This window comes from Pygoscelis adeliae, unplaced genomic scaffold (assembly GCF_000699105.1).
Source record: "Pygoscelis adeliae isolate BGI_AS28 unplaced genomic scaffold, ASM69910v1 Scaffold27, whole genome shotgun sequence".
NCBI classification, from domain to species: Eukaryota; Metazoa; Chordata; class Aves; order Sphenisciformes; family Spheniscidae; genus Pygoscelis; species Pygoscelis adeliae.
The window spans coordinates 3,967,511-3,979,926 of NW_008825410.1; positions in this window are offsets into that span (position 1 = coordinate 3,967,511).

A 12,416-nucleotide genomic window follows, 5' to 3' on the forward strand; every position below is an offset into this window, starting at 1 on the left:
AAAAATAATGAATGCTAAGGAGAAAAATCTATGCCAAGAAAGCTTGATTTTCCTTTAGAAAATAATGTGAGCTAGCACCATCTTAGGTAATCCTTGTTAGCTTATGTGGCAATAGTGCACACTTTTTGATGTGATATTAGTGGATCAAACCCCGGTCTCAGGCCTGTTCTGTGATTTTTACACAATTTCTTTTTTGTTACACTCTCAACAGCCTCAGTCTATGTTTCAGGCTCTGAACAACCACTACAGAAGTGTCCAGAAGCTTGATAGTTGCTCCACTTCTGATCCCTTTATACTTCTTGGACAGAAACCAACCGAACCACGCATGCCTTAATGCTTCGCTCCATCAGGATCTCCAGATATGCATCCACTGTCATTTAAGATCAGCCTTGTGTACTTTCCTATTCTGTCAAGATCGTAACGTACTTCATAACTTCCACCAAGGTCATCCACATTGTTCTTTGGGAGATGCCTTCTGGGAATCAGTAAGCAGACTGCTACGGGTCTTACAGTTTTCTCTCCAGTTATGGGTAGAAGGATCACAGAGTGGTCTGGAAGGTATAAACAGGGAATTATAGAATTGTCAGTAGAGGATTTCTGGGCAAAGCCTACTTTTCTGGGCAAATTGCAAGCATTGAGGTATAAACTGAGAAATTAACAGGTTTAAGTTCATGAAAATGTCCAGTTCTTTAGAGCAGTTTTAAAGTCAATTCTTAAACTACCTGTCCAAAATGGAGAAATAACTGATTTGAAAATCAGGAGATAGCATTTCCATTTTCCTTCAGTATGACCAGAGGGGTTGTAGGAATTGTGTTGCCACTGTCCACTCAAGTAGAAGAGCCACAGCTCTGGCCTGTGTATCATGGCAGTATCCCAGGAAGTCTTGCAACTTTGGCCAGACTTCTGTGGATTCTGTCTGTGGCATCTCGTTCTGTAATAAGCTATTTTCTAGGAAACTGGAAAACTGTATGAACACAAACATATAGAAAGCTGTCAAATTGACCACCCAAATTCAAAGGCAGATGTTGGTAGTGTCTTAAAGAGATATTTTCTCACTGCTTTTCTCACTACTCTTTTCCTCACTACTTTCAAGGCTGCACTACATATGCGTAAAGCTTCAATATTCCTTGATTACTGCATGCTTGTCTGAAACACTAGCAGTGAGCCTAGATAAAAATGTCACCTTGAATCATATTATGTGGTGCCATCCTGCAGGTACAGCACGCTCCAGCGTAACACAAAACAGTTTAATGCACTCCTGTACCAGCTAAATAAGGAAACAGAAACAACCCATAATTTCACACAATCTGCCATTGGTGGGAAAGAAATTGCAGCAGAAAAAACATTTTTATTACTCTCTTCTTTTTCAAGAAATAAGTTCATTCTCTCTCCTTTCTTGTCCTTTTGTTTTAAGGGACATACCCCGCCCAGTGAATTTTTTTTCCAGGAGATAGTAGAGTGGATCAGAATAAATTGAATGCAGAAAGATTATCATCTCATCTATCAAGTCAAGAGTCCAGGTATGAGAAAAACAGAAGCCCCGAACTAGGGCAGTGTGGCTGGGTTGGCTTCTGATGCAAGAAACGAAATGGGACTCCTAGGTATGCAAACACCAGTGCTTGAGATGGGTTCCTATGATCTTTCTACTACCACGCCAGAGATATTGTTACTTATATACACCACTGCTTTTACAATACCTGCTCACCTGCTCAGTTGCTACAGCCATGAAAAACTCTCCAGAGAAGATAGATACTTTAATCCTTGAGAGGCCTTGTATCTGGTGTCAAACTATTTTGGTGGAAAAGTAAAGAGAATGAAAAGATATAGCAAAATGTAATAAAGTAATAGAATCAGAAATAACAAGGGAGAGAAGGTGCAGAGTTTAGACTAGAAGAGAGGGACACTGAGATCAGGAAAATGGAATAAAATCAGGTTTTAGAGCTGAAATAATGGAAGGGAAAAGACAGTATGTCTTTGGGTGAGGAGCCTTTTCTATAAGAGAAACTTTCCACTTCTATGGAGTCTCAGTGCCATTTCTGACCTGCAGGTACTTTCCTAGGCTCCTCCTTGTCTTTGGGCCTTTAATTTTCATGTTTCAGAAATCCATGCTTCAGTCAGCTGCATTCAGGTGTATTGTTCATCATGTCTTGGTCACCTAAGCAGGAAGGTTCCTGCTGCAGCAGGATATCTGCTGGAAATTAGAAAAAACTCAAGGTTTAGCCATGACCTCAAGAGAGACAAATGAAGATTTTCAGATGGTCATGGGCATCTTTCTTTTTAATCAAGTCATATTTTTTTTTAATCAAGAAATGAGAAAATAGTGTGATATATTTGAGAAAATACTCAAAGAAGATGAGTGGGATCTTTTGGGCAGCTCTTGAAATAACTAGTTGGCCTTTCCTTGAACAGAGATGCTTACTTAAAAAAACATGGATTGTTAATTTTAACTTTCAATGCATTTCTATGTGTTAGGTTTAAAAAAAAAAATTAAAAAGTGCCTTGGGTGAAACTTCAGTTCACATGTGACATCTGAAACTATAAAAGAAAGTCAGAAGTACCATCAAGACATTATCTTTGTGAGGTGTTTACATTTCTATCTTCCTTTGCTGCTTGGGAGTCATCCTTAGTTCACAGCATGTAACAAAATCTTTCTTTGTGGACTAGTGGTGAAAGGTAGGGAGTTTTCATAAGCAATGAAATAATGAGATACCTTTACAAAATAAGACCTTTGAATTATTCTATCTGCCCATAAGATATGAGAATTCATAAAGCATTTCAGTAAAACAATAGAAAATAATTTTAGTGCTCTTTTTTCTTCCTTATGCTGTGCTGTTTTAATTCTATGAACAAAGAGACTGAAGAGCTTAATATATTTGGACCATCAGTAATCAGTAAGCCAGTAAAACCCAGATGCTCATCAATGGACTTTGCATAAGATGATAAAATCTATAATTTCCCTTAAATTCATTACAGTTTTGCTTATCATACCAGAAACGTGTCACTTAATTCTTCATTCTTTTGCAGAATCTAAGGAAGATCGTTTGCTCTGCTTTAAGCAGTAGGTTCAGAGCTCACTTGAAATGTCTGTACATAGGCAATCCCCTCAAATGATTACACAGAGGTAGGGGGAAAATCAGTAAGACTCTTCTGAGAACAAGTCAAGCTTGTTTTCCTCCTTTTAAATAAGAACTCTTAATTCTAGGGTTTCTTGTACATATTGTTTAATGTCAACGAGCAGCAAAGTTTCCTTATCATGCATTAGTACTAGGTCAGTGAGTTTTTCCTGCCAGTCTGTACTGTTCTCTTTAGCACAAATACCCTCAAACACACAGTATAAAACAACAATGTAAGACACTTCTAATCCCTGACATAATACGGATGAACTTGATTAATCTATGTTTAATTGAGATTGAAAATGAAATAAAAAAGCAATGGAAAACATTCTGTTCATCTGGCAACTTATATAAACCAGTGCTATTTTAGCTATCACACATTAGCTGATTTATTGTCGATGTCATAGAAAAGTATATATTTGTACTTACGCACAGATATATAGGATGTGTGCATCACTCTAATCCAGGATGCGAACCAATGCAGAAGCTCACTAAGATATGTGGAGCTTAGCAGAAGGAAAGGAGCTCATCAGAGCCTGCATGTGATCAGTTACCATCATGCAAATTTTATATTAGCTGTATGCATACATTAGATGTCATCAAACGTACATGTACACATGCCCGACTTGGAAGCCTGGTATAGTGCAGAATACAAAACCATAAAACTCTAAATGATTCACAGAATCAGAGATTCAGTTGCAGCATCCTATTTCTGGCAGCAGTAGCTTGATCTTAAAAAAGTCTTGGGGCCTCAATGTGAGAGAAGCTGGCATTTTATATTTTAAGCATAGATCTAATATACTGTATACTTTTGCATTATGACAACTTACATTGGGAAGTGAGAGATGGCACCAGAGGATGTCTGTGTTGAAAGGTTGTTCAGGTGGAAAGCATGATCTCCTGTGGGACTCAGCAAGGAGGGCAGAGATCTCAACTGGTTAAGATGAATCAAGACAGTAAGAATAGAACTGAACTAGCGCTGCAAAATTTGGATCTGGTCTTAGATTTCCAGCATTGTTAGATTCTGAGCAAGTCCGTTCTGCGCACCTACAGTAGCAGCAAAAGCAGACCCAGCTGCCACCATGCAAGTGACACAGTGTAGGAGTCTGCACCTTTCCAAGAGCTACAGAGCGCTTATATATTGGAGTATGTAAGTCCTCCCCATCATGTTTGGACAAAGGCATCCATAATATGGCTAAAATGTCAATTCCTCCCTAATGTGTGACAAGTATAGATTTAGTCAGATGACTGGGGATGCACTATGGTGATTGAGTAATTCAGAATATGAGATCAGGGTGAGGACAGAAATCTGCCTCAGCTGATGCACAGATATATCTGTGAAGAGATAAATATATACATATACACACACATACTGTGAGCAGTGAAATTTGGAGTGCTTACATTCTCCAGAGTCACAAGTGTAATTTCATGGAAATTACATGGACTCTTGCACACCTATTGCTTGAACCTTGTTTTAGAAATCATCATCATGCTTATATGTCTTTGCATGAGCAGCCTGGAAATTATCCTGTTTACCTATTTCAAAACACACAACTTCAGGTTATTTTCTTCAAAATATCACTACTCTGAGATCTTTGGAAGACCAAGACAGGTAATATAATTCCTAGGTTTATTGCGTGAAATTGGGCAGCTACAAGCTAGAATGAATGGCACAGGACTGTCAAACAATTGTTTTAAGGACTACAATGGGAAAGAGCAATTTTGTGTACAAGGAATGCCCGACATTTCCTCTGTGTCATTTCCAGCAGCTTATGTCCTATTTGGAGAGATATAACCAGCTCACGTGGTGTAATATATACTCTGAGCACATTGCAATGAATTGTTTGGTCCTAACGGGAGCTACCTGAGAAATTTTAATCTTCAGGCACTAACTGTAATGGCTTGGCAGCTTATGCTTTGAAGATATCTATAGCTAACTGCCATATCCAACCACTGTTTCTGTTCTTCCAAGACAGGCATAATGAGTCTCCTGAACAGTATATGAAGGTCCTCTCCACCTTGGCATCAGTGTGTAAGGGACGAGGCCCACATGGCTGTGCTGTAAGCACAGACAATGCCCCAGGGAAAGCTCCAGAAGCCAGCCACGGGGAGGGGCTGGGTGTCACTTTCCTTGACTGACTAATGTCTCAACCACTCCTGGAGCTGGGGTAAAAGAAGACTCTAGAAACCTTGGGCTGGAGCCAATAAATAGGGGCGCACGTGAGCATCCGGGGGGACACTCTCCACACCGACACCCCCTGTTGGCAGGTCCGACCCTGGATCCAGGCTTGGTGATTTCGCTTGTTCTCCGTTGGCAGGTCCAACGCTGGATCCAGGATTGGCGATTTCTTTATCTCTCTCTACCTCTCTCCTGCTTCCCAGTTCTCTCTTTCTCTCTTCTCCTCCCCCTTCTCGCTCTCTGTTTTGATGTTGTTAAGCAATACAAGGCCTACCTCAACTCCTCACAAAGCCGCTTAGCTTGTATTATATATTAAGACACAGAGACATTAAGACAATGTTTGTGCCATTAAAGTTGGAGTTTGTTTTTGGACCTTGAGTGTTATTTCACCTTAATCCACGCCGAGGGGATTTGTGGATCTTAGTCACTCTCCCCTTCTCCTAGGTGGGACGTGACACAGTGCCATCTACTACAGCTGTACTCAGTTTATAAGCAGCTCTGTAGGTTGCTTAAATGCCTTTTTATATACACCAATGTCACAATTTAAATGCAAAACCTCTAGTTATTTAGCTCTCAAAGTAACATTTTCAGGTCAGAAAATGGGGTTGAATGGGTCCATGCAATAGAAAGTCTGTATAGAAAGAACAGCATCTCCCATAAAGCACTGACTTTATGGCAACCAGCCCTGATTGCATGCATCCTCCACCATGGGAATTTATGTGGATGTGAGAGCTGTCCTTCCCTTAGATTGTGTCTTCATGCTCATTTAAGCACAGCAGCTCACATTAACTAAAGAGGGTTAAAATGAGCCATCTTTCTTTTGAAGGGCAATTTGCTTTTGTAGACTGCTTGGTTATCTCCATGCTGTGTTTTTCTCAGCTGGGCAAGGCTCAGCCTTTAAAGTCTTTTCCCATGCAAGCAGAACAGTGCAGCTGCCCCTCTCAGCACATTCCCCTTGTTGGCCACAGCCTGGGAGCTTTCCCCAGCTTCCCCTGCCACAGGGCAAGCTCGCTCCTGGGATTTCTTCTCCCCTGGGGCCTTCCTGTGCCTTCACATTTTCTAAAACCACCCATTCCCCAGTGAAGGTTACGAGACATCATAGCAGGCCTTTATTTCCCTTTATTCCCTGGGGTCTGAAATGCATCAGGAAGAGTACAGAGTTGACCAACTTGCATTGAGAAATGTCCTTTGCAGTGTTGTTTGGGCCATAGATTTCTTGTGCATTGATAATTCATGGAAGAAGGCCATGATGTATCATCATGTTAGATCTATTTATGACTACCGTGCTCTGGCATGTTCTTTGCTCAGGGTTTGTAGCAGATGCTTTAATGGTTTGTCAGAGAGTAAAGACCATGATGTGAATAATATAATTTCCTGTAGTAACTGCATCTTATCGAAAGAAGAGTCTTTGAAGGCTCTCTTTTTTGGCCTGTCATTTTCTTTCTGTGGTTATCATTTTATCTACACTTGTTACTATGGATTTTTTTGGACTAATATCAAGTATAGTCCCACACATTTCTTTGACAAAACCTTTTGAAATGTTCCATTGCTGCATCTTTCATTCATTTCTAGCAGCTAAAGTTGATGAAAAACAAATACTGTACCAAATGTTTATGTGACATACAGAATACTAATGACTGACTGTTTAATAGCAGCTAATAGCAAGTTAGCACTGAAAGTCAAACAGTCTCATGATGAGGAAAGTATCTCTATCTGTATGGGAAGAAAGAAGAAAAATGGAGAAATTAAAAGCAAGAAATGAATCTGGTACTGTGTGCAAACATATGTAAGAACTTAATTGAATTATCATTTGAGCTGAGCAAACAATATGAAGCAAATAACCTATTTAAATTTAACCTTTTTCATTTCATAAATTGGTCATGAGCTGCTTAAAGATATACAAGTTATCATATATTATATATACGATATATGAGTATATTGCAACTCTTGTAAAGCACTGGAGCTAAACCTACCCATATTTGAAATGTCACCCCTCTTTTGACTTCAGTCAGGGCAGGCAATTAATAGGCATCTCCTTATAAATAACTGAAAATAAAGAACAGTTGTGATTTCCATCTTGCTTTCCTCTTCTGCTCCTTAAGCAGGAGTAGTGTCTCTATCATGATGAATTGGCTTAGCTGTAGTGATTCCGATTTTGAGTTTCAAAAGTTTCCAGATGTCCAAAACATAGCAGTATGTATCTTACATGGCTGATCTACTTTGAACTCTAAAATGTAGCTCAAGCTGCCATGTAGGCATCTCCTAAGCTCAGTGGGGAGAGGTAAGCACCTAGCAAGGGTGACTCTAGTGATCCTGAGGAAAGTGGGATGAGCCCACAGTAAGGGTTCTTCAGTATATAGGGAATACAGGGAGGAGTAGACATCTACATTTATGCAGTCCCATTTAGACGGGAGGATTCTTGCATGCTGTATGTAATGAGTTGCTCTTGTTCATTTCCATAACACAGAGAGCTTTCATTGGCAGATCTGTTAACGCAGTGTGTCACGTGAGAACTGGGGTGTGTCTACCACACATACAGGAGGCAAGAGTGCTCCTTGGCTTCTGGTCTGGAAAACTCTAAGCACTGGGTTATGAAGATAGAGGGAAGCAGGCACAAATACTGGGGCAGTTCATAGGCCACTGTGCATTTCAGTCTTTGCACAGTGTCATGAGTGTCCCATAATGTATCACGGAGCTTCTGGAGCCCATCGGTCTTGCTGACCAAGCTTATGAGGAGTCAGTAGCACATAACCAGAGAGCGTAAGGTCAAGCCAGCATTTGACTCAATGTTAAGTTTCTCCATAAGTACTGAGTATGCTTAGACCTGAAAACTGTTCAGTGGGACTGTTACATGGTGAATTTATTCTTGGATTTGTGAAGGCCAAAGAAATTCTAAGGAAAAGTTAAAATGCTTTTCTAACAGGAGCTGACAGACAGGACTGTGATATGATTTTCATGCAATGTTTTTAGTTTTCCGAGCTGCCAAGGAGACTTTCTCAGTCTGAACATGTCTGATCATGCTGATCATATCTCTATCCACTATGAGTTTCTAAAGCCAATTTCCTGAGAAATCCTTGAGAAATCTTTAGAAAAAAATGAAGTTACACATTAACCTCTGTATTCTAACCTAAAGGTCACAAAACCTTTCAAATGTATTGCCTATAATGGGAATTAAGTGGCTAAACCTCTCTGTTGTATTTTGAAAATATACCCTTAGCAATAGACTCTTTCTCTGTTTCCAACTGCAGATGAGTGACCTTAGAAAGAAAGGATCAGAACATTTTTAATCCAAGTATTTATTGAATTAGCAACAGGGGAAAATACTATACGGTTCTCAGCATTCATTTTACAAGGTTTGCCATCATCATGATGGTCCAATTGTGCAGAGAGAAAGGATTTGTTTTGCACAGGCAATACAAATTTTACAGCATGATTAAAGTGTTTACGTATTTTACAGTTTGAGAAGGATTTTAAGGCTAGCATTAACATATATTTGTGGCTGAGACATGTTGAGAATTTTTAGTTCATTTTTTATTAAGGAGACACTTTCAAATTTAAATTCATTGTAGCTTGGTTTGGTTTGGATTTTTTTTCACCAAAAATATATATGCTGTTTCTGAGTCATGAACAGTTTATAGTACCTTGAAATGCCATACCACCAGGCATATCTGTACGCCTAGAGATTTCAACAGTGGTCTTTTCAGTAATTATATGGAGAACATATCTAGGCTTGTAGCTAGGACATTGTTTACTGATGCTCCATATCATCTTCTATGGACATCTGGTCCACCGAAGTACAGGAACTGCTGCTGCTTCTGTGAATCTGCTGCCTCAGCTACCCCAAGTGTTCTTCTGTGGGGAATTTGATAATTCATTCCTTGTAACTATACTCAGCTGTCAGTGCTCCGACAAAGGCATTCTTCTGGCTCAGGTTAACTTTATCAGGAAGAATGAGGTAAAAGTCCCTTTTGAAAGACACCACAGTTTCTTGTGACACTGATGCATCAAACATTATCAAATATGATGAACACTATTTTCCTAAATTATTATTTGCAGTTTTTCATTCTCTGGCTATTTCCCAGAAAAAATGTTGTTAACTATTTAGAAAAATTGCTAATATTACACATTAATATTTTTTCTGCTTAACAGATTTTTAATTCATCATTTAGATTAGATTTCACCAAGCATACAAGTTACTTGAGATTCAAATGGAGCTGTGACTCTTTTCCCCGTTCTTAAATCCAAATGAACCAACTTCAACTGGTTGAAGTGTTTCATGCTGTTTGCACTTGCTCAAAACTAGTCCATAACCTGCTGTTTCCAATGTCCCCGATGTAAGAATGAGCAGATCACATCTAGCAGGGTAAGAACTGACCAAATGTTTACTCACTAGCTAAACATATCTTTGTGTATTTTTTGAAACATTTGTGCTGTTATTCATTATTTTTTGTCATTATCTGACCCTGTTTGTCTTAGGACTTGACTGGGAGCAGATATGGAAAAGAAAATATTATTTTTGAAAAAGTTACAGCCTACTGTGAGTAAAAAATCTCACCAGGAATTTTTGTCTTAATTTTATTGACATCAGTAATTACAGCTGCTCATCTGAGGTTTTATTTGAGCTTGCAAACCTCTCTAGCTTTATCCGTCATGAGTCTAACCTTTCCTTGGTGTTCTCTGCACCCTCTGGAATTAACATACCCTTTTCTCCAGGTGTCACAAATCTGACATTGCTTTTCAGACTTTGCACATGCCCTCTCTTTTACGTTTAGCATTCACAGGCAGCCCTTGGGCTCATTTGCTTCCTTCTGCTCTCCTGTTTCGGCACCCTCACTGGCCCTCAGCTTCTGAGAATCTCTCTTGTGAAAAGCTAGTGGGGGCTGGCAACATTGAGATGAAAGACAAAATTATTTTCAACTCATAAGCCCTGATCATAACCCATAATAAGATTCATTATTATACTTCACCCTCACCCATATAATTTCCAATAAAAATCATGTAAGAACTGCTTATGTAACACATTTTTTAAGAAAAATAAAACCAGGGAATTCAGCATTTGAAAAAATACAGTCGCAGAACAGAAGAGAGAGACTCATGGGGGGAAAGCTCATTGCTAAGGATTAAACCTATAATATGTCAGCAGTAGACATCAGTACTGTAATTACAGATGATATTAATAAAAGCATTAAGTATTTTAAGTCACAGAGACCTTTCAAGAAATTACTAGCAAACTAAAAAGTAGACCAAGGATCATCTCATTTAATTGTCAGGGTTTTTTTCACAGCCAGTTTCTCAAGTGTCTCAGGGAGAGAGAGAGAAATATAATATAGTCCTGAAAACTCTCCTGTGTACTTCAGGTATTTGTTGCATGCTATGGATAAGACAGAAAAATCCAGTCCTGTGTGAGCAGGAAACTTGTCCCAGTTGACCACTAGCAACTTAAACAACATGTAGTGTTAACTTTTCTCTTAATATGTTTAAGGTCTTCAAATTTGGATATCTATCCCTGGATCTGGCTGTCTTTATTTGGAACCTAAATTAAGAGGATCAACATTTAAGCAGAAGAGACTAGCTGAATCTCCACCTTCAAACCCATAGGTGCTCTAGCCCTCTTGAGAAAGCGAACTCACTTGAAAATGGAGTGCGCTCTCAAGAAGACTGGAATGTTTTCAGAAATCCTGGCATAAGCAAGGAGCAAACATTTCTAGTGTTTTCACCTTCTCTGATGAAGGTAGGACTTTCCACTTCATAACGATGTGGACAGCTGACAGATAAGCATTTCCTCAGCAACTTACACCTGCTAAGCATGAGGGACAGGGGAAAAGAAACTCTCTGTTTCGGGAACTCTGCAGTATTTCACCCATGAAGATATGCAACAATTGATTAAAGATATTTCCTACCTGTACATCTTTCCTTTTCTGTTTTACATGCAGAATTCTATGTCAGGGGTATAAGTTTCTATCAGATGCAATTGGACATCCTTAAGAAGTCACCCCCCCCTCCCCACCATGCACACACATAGCTATTTCTATTAAATTCTGTGAGGTTTCTCACTGGGGCTGGCAGAAAACACTTAGCCCATAAATTACTTGCAAAAAAGAAGAAAGCAAATTATAATTCAACCATTTTTGTATAGAACATATTGCTTTATATAGAAATAGTCAGTTTATAGCTGTCTGAGACTAATTAGTTCATTCCATTCACAACGATTTATTTATTAATGTTGCTGATTTGCACACATACACAGCTTGGAGTACACAGAACAGTTTTATATATAAAATTGATAAATACATTTAATTTATTGATTTGAAAATGACAAATTTATTTGGTCTAAAATGTTTATTGGTTCATAAGAATAAAATATTGATTTTTCTGTGTAATATAAGTTTTAGATGTGCACTTAAGTAGAGAAAGCAGAATTGCTTACACTGCTTGGTGGAAGTCTATCAAGCTTTTCAACCTTATCTTTATTTTGAGGGGTTTATAGCTAGGTCATAAAAAATGGGTTTGGGCCGAGTCTTCTTTTAAGACAGTCGAGTATCTAGTGCTTGACATCTCAGTCAAGAGCACTTTTAAGGACATTCACAAAACAGATTGGTCACTGTTAAGCAGTAGATGTTTAGAATAAATACCCATTACTGTAACTGTAGATTTATTTCTGTCTATAATTTCTGTAATTGGCTATTTGGCTTCTGTGTTTTCTGTTAAAGAAAATAACGTGTTTATTGAAGAATAATAAAAAGTATTTTAAAAGTGCCGCATGCTTTATAGACAAGTAAGGTGTTGACTTAAAGCTCAGCCTGATGGTCCTGAAGACAGTGAGCGTATTTCCATGACCTGAAGGATTAATGAGCTAATCCCCCTTAGCCCTGGGGCAGAGAAACATTCAAGCACATCACAACAGTGTGTCCCAATCTCGGCAAGGCAGCAGTGCAGTTCACTGACTTGCAGATTCCTGTTATCCCCACACACATTGTTAGCATTCTGCCTAGTGTCCAGGAAGAGCAAGGTAATGAGCTGCGTTCCCAGTGATTCTTTAAATTTCTGTCTAAAGTTTATATTAAGATGCTTACTTTGCATAAGGTTATGCACCGAAGTGAAAGACTTCCCACCTTGCTGAAAGA